The sequence below is a fragment of the Hylobates moloch genome, unplaced genomic scaffold (assembly GCF_009828535.3).
Source record: "Hylobates moloch isolate HMO894 unplaced genomic scaffold, HMol_V3 SCAFFOLD_33, whole genome shotgun sequence".
In the NCBI taxonomy this organism is placed as follows: domain Eukaryota; kingdom Metazoa; phylum Chordata; class Mammalia; order Primates; family Hylobatidae; genus Hylobates; species Hylobates moloch.
The window spans coordinates 1,634,058-1,642,365 of NW_026652308.1; the positions used below are offsets into that span (position 1 = coordinate 1,634,058).

General features: G+C 42.3%; 1 long non-coding RNA gene and 1 pseudogene across 1 annotated transcript in view; one reads left to right on the plus strand and one right to left on the minus strand.

The window, feature by feature from the left end:
* Positions 1-8,308, plus strand: part of LOC131382498 (uncharacterized) — a 32,633-nt gene that overhangs the window by 15,716 nt on the left and 8,609 nt on the right. The window contains exon 2 of the long non-coding RNA XR_009212024.1: positions 2,844-2,935. This is a non-coding gene — a long non-coding RNA (uncharacterized LOC131382498). The remainder of the gene's footprint in view (positions 1-2,843; positions 2,936-8,308) is intronic.
* On the minus strand, positions 2,834-2,931 carry LOC116463352 (small nucleolar RNA U13; annotated as a pseudogene).

The window sequence follows — 8,308 nt, forward strand, 5'->3', positions numbered from 1 at the left end:
ATGGAACTGACGGTAGAAGAAATATGAACAAAAGGAAATACCAGGTTCTTCAAAACTGGATCATGAAACAGAAAAAAGTCTTCTCTTTTCACAAGAAGTAAAGCCAGGCCTTCCTTGTAATAGAAGATTAACATGTCACCATCCTGAACAATTATTCCTCAGAGGCAAAATGTCTTACATGCATTTCCCAGGGGCCAAGAAGTCATCTGGGATGGGGGTTGAACTTGGGAATCGGTGTGATAAGGGCCACAGTGAGATGTTGGAACAAAGACCAAGTACTGAGTCTTTGAACGTCAGTGTGATGTGAAGCCAGGCACAAAGGCAGATTAATATCAGGGCTGGAACTATGAAGTAGATAAGGTTCAAGCTGAGGTCATTTGTCGTACTAATATATTAGAAAGTCTTAGAGGTCGATAAAACCTCATCCTCTGAGAAGAGTCAGGTACAGCAATTTAATTATGTTAATAATATTAGGGAAAAAACCCAATGTGAACTCACAGCATTAAAAAGCAATATTTTTTCCTAGCTATGTGTTCCAACAGCAGTAGCATTTTGGTCACTGCCTATGATTTGGACAGGAGGCAAGGAAATTAAATACTGGGTAGAAGGGGGCAGTTCCCTGGCAAAGGCCCCATCCTCAAGCCTGGAAACTCACGGCCCTAAATGAGAACAGGCATTCCTGTTTTTGTGCCCAAATGGTGCCTTTTGGCCTGCCATGCTCCCCTATCCTGTACCCATTATCCCAAACTCCAGGATCCACAAGCAGAAGAGCAGAGGAACAGAAGAGCTGTACAGCAGAGGAGAAAAGAGAAGGAGCGTCTGAACGTCGAGAGGAGTTCAGCTGGGGACAGCTGGAGAGGGGATCGGCTGCCGGCTGGCTGAACTCCAGGGGAAGATATTCGTTCCACTCCATCCCCTCTCCAGCTCCCTATCTATCCCACTGAGACCCACCCCCATCTGGCAATACAATTTCCCGCATTTACCATCCTTAAATTTGTCCATGTGACCTGATTCTTCCTGGATGCTGGAAGAGGATCTGGGTACCAAGAGGGCACTGAGCTGGTTAACACTTAAGCCACCTGTGGATGGCAGAGCTAAAAGAGCACTGTAACACACCCAGTGGGGCTTTGGGAGTCATAGGCACCCACCCCTAGATGCTACTGTGGGGCCAAAGCCCAAAAGTGCTCGCCCTGGCTCCTGCACCTGCCCAGCAGCATCCTCCCCTTCCTGTAAGGGGTTTGAGCCATGACAGTGGCCGAACACACAAGCCACACCCCTGTCACACATCCTGCAATGGGGGTCAGGGAACTCTCCCATTTCAGTAGCGTTTTGGTCACTGCGTATACTCACATGAACTCCTAAATGCCCAGATTTGGGTCTCTATTTGTCACCCTCACTAGAAGGAACTAGCACTCCTGGATCACACATATACATGCAGTAGCATGAACCCAGAGTACCCTATTGTTTCCAGAAAGGAAAGATAGTTTCAAAAATGCCAGAGACAGTGCTGGAAGGACAAAGGAGCCAGCTTCAAGGTCTCCTGCTGGCCAAGTTATAATTTGAGAATCAAAAAATGTATAATAATTGCAGTTAACTGAAATATGATGAGTTTGTAAAAGGCCAAAATTTTATAATGATATTCAGAGAAAAGTTAATATATATTAAAGGTAATTAGGATGAACATAGAAATTTGGCTATCATGGGATATGTTTAATTTTTTATTAATTTTAATGAGGAAGTTAATATAAATTAGTTTTTTATTTCTTCTGTTAACGCTGTTTGATTTTAAAATATAGACATAAAACTCATGTTAAGCTGCATAACTAGAGAAGAGGCAGTGCAGGAAAAAGAGTTAGCAAAATTGCCCAGGGAAAATATACAGAAACTCTACCAAGAACAGGAGGGTCTTCCAAGCACCAGTGGTCACACACAGTAACTAGAAAAAGGATCAAAACTGTGTTCCAAGATGATGAAGTCAACAAATATCTTAAAAAGGAGAATGCATTCTCCTGTCCTGATAGATGAAACCTCTGGATGGTCTCACTCAGGATGAGACACTACTGAGGCAGCCATACATTTTAAATAACATCAATAGACCAGGCCCAGTTATCATAATGACAGGACAATGGGTTATGTCACGGTAGCCAAGACAGACATCAATGTTTGATAGGGAAATTCCAGGCTACTAAAAACTAAAATCCATGGGGAAAATGTAGACTTTATTTTTAATTGATGTGAAAAGTCAAGATTAACTTAAGAAGAAAGTTTCAGCCTGATGTCCATTATTTGGATTTAGATAGTCTTCAGAGAAATAATCTGGCCTCCTGCCCTAACCAAGAATCAATGGTTCAACCAGATCCTACGACCTTGGCTGTCTAAGTTGATATTCCTTTTCTTTTTGGTCTGGAATACTATAACCTTGAGATTTTTAATTAAGTACTGCTATAATCTTAGGTAGTATAGGCGTAGTATAAAAAAATAAAGAAATGGGGAAGAAAACAAGACGTTGACATTTTAGGAACAGACATAAGTATTAGTAACATTTTTCTAATCATTGTATTTGTGTATATTTTGTGGTTTGATGTGTTTGAAGTGCTTAAAGGGATGGCATGGAAAATAGGGACTAAAATGTTGTCCTTTAAAACAACTGACACAAGAATTTTTATTGAGTCTTTCAAGATTAGTTTCTATTGTATTGAGAGCAGAACAGACTGTAGTAGGTTGAGGAGCAGTTGGAAATGGTTAAGACTAGAGTGAGACAAGAGCCTTGGGGCTCTTGAAGGGGGGTGCCAAAAATGAAATAATCAAGATAAATAATTTTTTTCTTTTTTCATGTCACACAGATAATGCATCCACTTCATAAAAAGGTTTGAGGGAGACACATCTCACATATGAAAACCCAATCATCATGCTTATAAACCGCAAAAGGAGCAAGGTTAGTATTTTAAGGCACTGTTTTTTAAAAGTCAAAATTAATGTAAAGAAGTCTATGATAAACAAAATGTCCATATTACATACTGGTGGGATGAAAACTAAGAGTGTGGGTGCCCATATAGGTCCTTTTAAAAGCTGTCTGTGTGCAAGAAAGAAGGGAGCTTGGGCTAGAAGGAAAGCAGAAGTCCACGGAGTTGGGTTGGCTTGCTTTCTACTTTCGAGATGGGAGAACTTTGAACATATGCCAATGCTTAGGTGATGGCCTAAGTCCAATCCTTTCTCATCCAACATTGTAATTACGGGGAGCCACAGGAATTTGGGCATTCCAGTTGGAGATACAGGACAAACGAATTCTTCCTGTGTGCATGTTATTGGGGTCGGGGAGGAGAAAAGCTTTCATGGGACAGTGGGATGTCTTGCCTCAAATGGCAAATAGCTCTATCCTCCTGAGAACGCACAAGCTTTCTTATCCCGTTTTTCCAGGCTGTGTTGATTTGATGAGCCCCTTTGCCCACATCCTGCCTATATTTCTGCCCAGGCTCAATTATCTTTTCTTTCAGCTTCTTTCACTTTGCCAGGACATCATTGTGAGGGTGGGATCGGGGAGAGAAACTCTACACCTTGTTACTTAAAGGGCAGCCAGGGACCACACCAGCTGGGAGCTTGTGTCTTGTCTCAGATCCTGCCTCATTGGGAGGCACCACTTATACCTCTGGCCTCAAACTTGCTCTCCATGGGAGGCACTTGGAGGCCTTCAAAAAAATGCCAATTGCGAGTTCTCCCCCACCGGCTCCTGGATCCTGATTTAATGGGTTGCTCTCACTGCCCTTCTCAACATGGAGGGGGCATCAGGATTCTTGAAAACTTCCAGGTGATTCTAGTATGCAGCAAAACAGTAAAGTTTGAGAACCACTGCTCTGCACCACCTACTCCCCTTTCCTAGCTTCTGTGTGGCCCTTTCCCAGCAGCTAGAGGAAGGGCAGAGGAGAACGGAAATAATCATTTTTGTCTTGGATTCGGGATCATAGGTGGTGAGATCGATGATTTTCCCTCCAAGGGTCCTGTGCCTCAAACTTTTTCACATTAGAGCCAATCAGTTATCTAGTAAGTGTATTAGCTATTAGGTTCTACATTATCCCATGCCTGGGTTCCCACAACCTATGAATACGAGTATGTTCTCACCTGTTTTCATTTCCCTTTGAAATTCCAATGAGTACTCCAGGTTGGAACAGCCCTTGTGTACTGGGGCAACAAACTCTGCAGCTTTTCTTTCCAAATTTCAAAGTTTAGTTTTTAAATAAGAGGCTTATTTACTCACATAAGCTTATGGGTTTTCCCAGGCAAAAAGGGCAGATTTAAGTTTAATCAAATTTGGGGGAACTTTATTAGTGTCAGCTGGTTCACTATCTTTTTCTCTGAAAATGCTTCAGAACCACAATAGCCGAGGGCTTGCCTTGTTTTGATCGTGGAGGTAAGACATCACTTTGTTCCACAAAGACTGAAGTTAACAGTTGAAGTTAGAGTTACTCATTTTGAGGCCTCCTTTCTTTTTTCAAACCAATTACAATGATTTGATCAAATAATTGGCCAACAGTATTGTTTTAGTCAAGGTTCCCCAGAGAAATAGAACCAATAAGACATATATAGAGAGAGATGAAGGATTTATTAGCATATTTGACTCATTTAATTACGGAGGCTGAGAAGTCCCAAGACAGACCAACTGCAAGTTGGAGAACCAGGAAAATCAGTAGCTTGGCTCAGTCCCAAACCCAAGGTTTCAGAACCAAGGAAGGTGACAGTGTAATTCTCACTCCAAGGCCAAAGGCCCAGGAGCTGCTGATGTGAGTCCAAAGGCCAGAGAAACTGGAGTTCTGATGTCTGAAGGCAGGAGAAGAAGGGTCTCCTGGCTTTAGAAGTGAGAGGATGAGAATTTGACCTTACTCCACCTTTTCGTTCTCCCCAGGCCCCCAGCCCATTGGATAGTGTCTGCTACATTGAGAGTGGATCTTCCCCATTCTAGTTCACCTACTTACATGCCAATCTCCCCCAGGAGCACTCTCACAGACACACTTAAGGTAGCCGAATTATTCTAATTAAATGCCAAATGAGTTGGGTTTCCCTTTCAGCAGAAGGGGGATGGGCTCAGTGCCTACTGAAGCACTGAGAATAAATAATGCCTTCCCAGCTATTTGGGTTCCTTGAATCCAGTCAAGTTAACACCCAAATCAACCTTCACAGTATTTCTGTCTTAGTCTGTTTGTGCTGCTCTAACAAAATACTGCAGACTGGATAATTTATGGAAGACAAGCATTTATTTTCTCACAGTTCTGGAGGCTGGGAAGTCCAAGATTAAGGCGCCAGCAGGTTTGGTTGCCTGGTGAGGGCTGTGTCTGCTTCTGAGATGGTGCCTTGATGGCGTATCCTCTGAAAGGGAGGAACACTATATCCTCGGGGGTAAAAGAGCAAATGAGCCAAACACTGTGTGAAGCCTCTTTTATAAGAACCTCAATCCCACTCACAAGGGAGGAGCCCCCATGGCCTAAACATCTCTTAAAGGCCCCACCTCTTAATACTATCATATTAGCAACTCCTGAATTTTAAAGGGGACATATTCAAACCGTAGCAAGTACAAACCTTAAACTGAGAAAGAGGAGGAAGAGTAAAGCGTAGAGGAGAAGAAAAATAGGAAGAAGATGAAGATAAACAACACAACAAGCAGCTTCGATGCACAGAATATGTCTCAGACATTGAACAGCACAGAACAGCTAGTAGGTGCCTATCAGTCACTGTTTGAATGGATGAATCGGTAAATGGATAGATGGATGATCTGCCATCCGTGGCTCTTTATCAAAGCCAAAGGATCTTCTCTTAATGAAACAATCATGGTAGGGTGGGGTAGGGAAATTTATTTTTCTGGAGAATAATGATTGACCTGGGGTCCAGATGAAATAAGATAAAGGGCCATCTGGTGAGAAGTCCCCAACCCAACATAGGATTAGGCTTCAGAGATGGCAGCTGTCCACACAAATTTCATTCTTGGTGACTACCTTTTCTATTTCTGTTTGATCATGGCAGACAAGTGACAAAGAAGCAGCCCTCTGTAAGTCTCTTGACTCCCTGGATTGAATATGTCCCCAGTCCTAGGGAGAGACCTGCAAAGGAAATTCCATGAATGCCACATTCCAGCCTAGCAAATACACACTGACATTTAGGTCTGAGTGTCTCACAATCCAGGTACAAAATAGAGCAAAGACTGAAAATGCTTCTAGGAATTAATGTCTTTTGGTCACTTAGGATCAGTGAGCTGGATTGAAAAGAAAGGAAATTTCATCTGGACAAGCTATACTGTAACTGGGCACTTCCACAATGCAGTAAATTGATAGGCCTTTACCAGTTACTTTTATTAAGAAACTCTTATAGCAGAACTCTGAAAATACAAGTAAAAGTGTACTGATTAAATTTATAACAAGCTGGAGTTTTCAAAGTTTTAAGATGGTCTAGTAATCGCAGGGAAATCCCTGGGTGCTATTTGCTGTAGAGCCATGCATGAGAAAAAGACACTAGGAGATAGTGCAAAAAAACCAAGGTGTGTTTTCCTGTCCTTTCTTCTCTATTCAACACAGAACACAATGCTTCTATGGCCAGATTCATGTTTTTTTCTCCCCACACACCAAGCAATCAATTCTCTAGCCAGCTCTCCAGTGGACACCAGGTGGTTGTCCTCTGAGTCAACTTAATTCTGTCACTATCTACCTGGAGACAGCATCAGATCCCTCAGTTTGGGGGTTCAGCCCTGCAAGACTGCCTCCCACTTCAGATGCCAATCACAAGCCCTAGATTGTGGCCTGCCCCTCTGCCGATTGGCTATAAATTGGGGTTCCCACAACCCCCTCATGGAGTTTGATTAATTTGTTAGAGCAGCTCACAGAACTCAGGAAACACTTTACTTATGTTTACAGGTTTGTTATGAAGGACATTACAAAGGACACAGTTGAACAGCCAGATGGAAGAGATGCATAGTGTGAGATCTGTGGAAAAGGGCATGGAGCTTCCCTGCCCTCTCTGGGTGCTCTACCCTGCAGGAATCTCCACGTGTTTAGCTTTCTGGTAGCTCTGTCCAACTTGTCCTTTCTCAGATTTTCATGGAGACTTCATTTCATAGTCATGATTGATGACATCATTTGACCATTGGTGATCAACTCAACCTTCAATTTCTCTCCTCTCTCCCCTTTCTGGGGATTCGGGGGTAGAATTGAAAGTTCCAACTCTGTAATCATGTCTTGGTCTTTCTGGTAACCAGCCCCCTTCCTGAAGCAGTTTAGGAAGGTCACCGGCCATCTCATTAGCATACAAAAAGACACTCATCACTCTGGAGAGTCCAAGAATTTTAGGCGCTGTGTGTCAGGAAACAACATACAGGCATGTCTTGTTTAGTGATGAGGGATATGGTCTGAGAAATGCATTATTAGGCAATTTTATGGTTGTGTGAACATCAGAGCCTGTACTTACATAAACCTAGATGGTACAGCCTCCCACACACCTAGGCTATATGGTATAGCCTATTGTTCCTAGGCTGTAAACCTGCACAGCATGTTACTGTACTGAATACTGTGGGAAACTGTAATATAATGATGAGTATTTGTGTATCCAAACATGTCTAAATATAGAAAAGGCACATTAAAAATATGATAATACAATCTTATAGGACCATTGTCATATATGTGGCCCATCTTTGACCGAAACTTTATGTGGTTCATGACTATATGTATTTCACAATATCAGGAATTATGCTTTTGTTACCACCACTTTTTTGAAGGAATGCTGCAATGGACATTGGCTTTTGCACTGATTTAAAGAGGATTGGCTGAGAGGAATGGTGTTCTCCATATACCGGCTGGGAAGGCTCCTTTCATGAACTTATTAAAAATCACACTTTATTCTCTAGTGCCATGGGCTATTCCCCCTGTCTGGAATGCTCAGACCCTGGAGATGAAGCTGTTCTAGAAAAACAGTGAGAGGGAATGGTTTTAATACCTCCCCTATGCAAAAGGCTTATGTAATGGTGACAATTTATCTTGTTACTGTTCCACATGTCAAGTCAGTGTGCTTTTAGCACAGCAACAGAGAACATAATCAACTTTAGATTGAGGAAATTGTGGGTGATAATTATAATTATAGGGCATAACTCTATTTGCTTTTAAAAATACAATTTTTAAGAAAGTAGTGTAGAAATCAGAATCCATCCTATTTCTATTTCAGTTTTAAGGAAAAGCTATTCATTGAAAAGACATTCTTTGGCCGGGCGCAGTGGCTCATGCCTGTAATCCCAGCATTTTGGGAGGCCGAGGCAGGTGGATCACGAGGTCAGGAGATC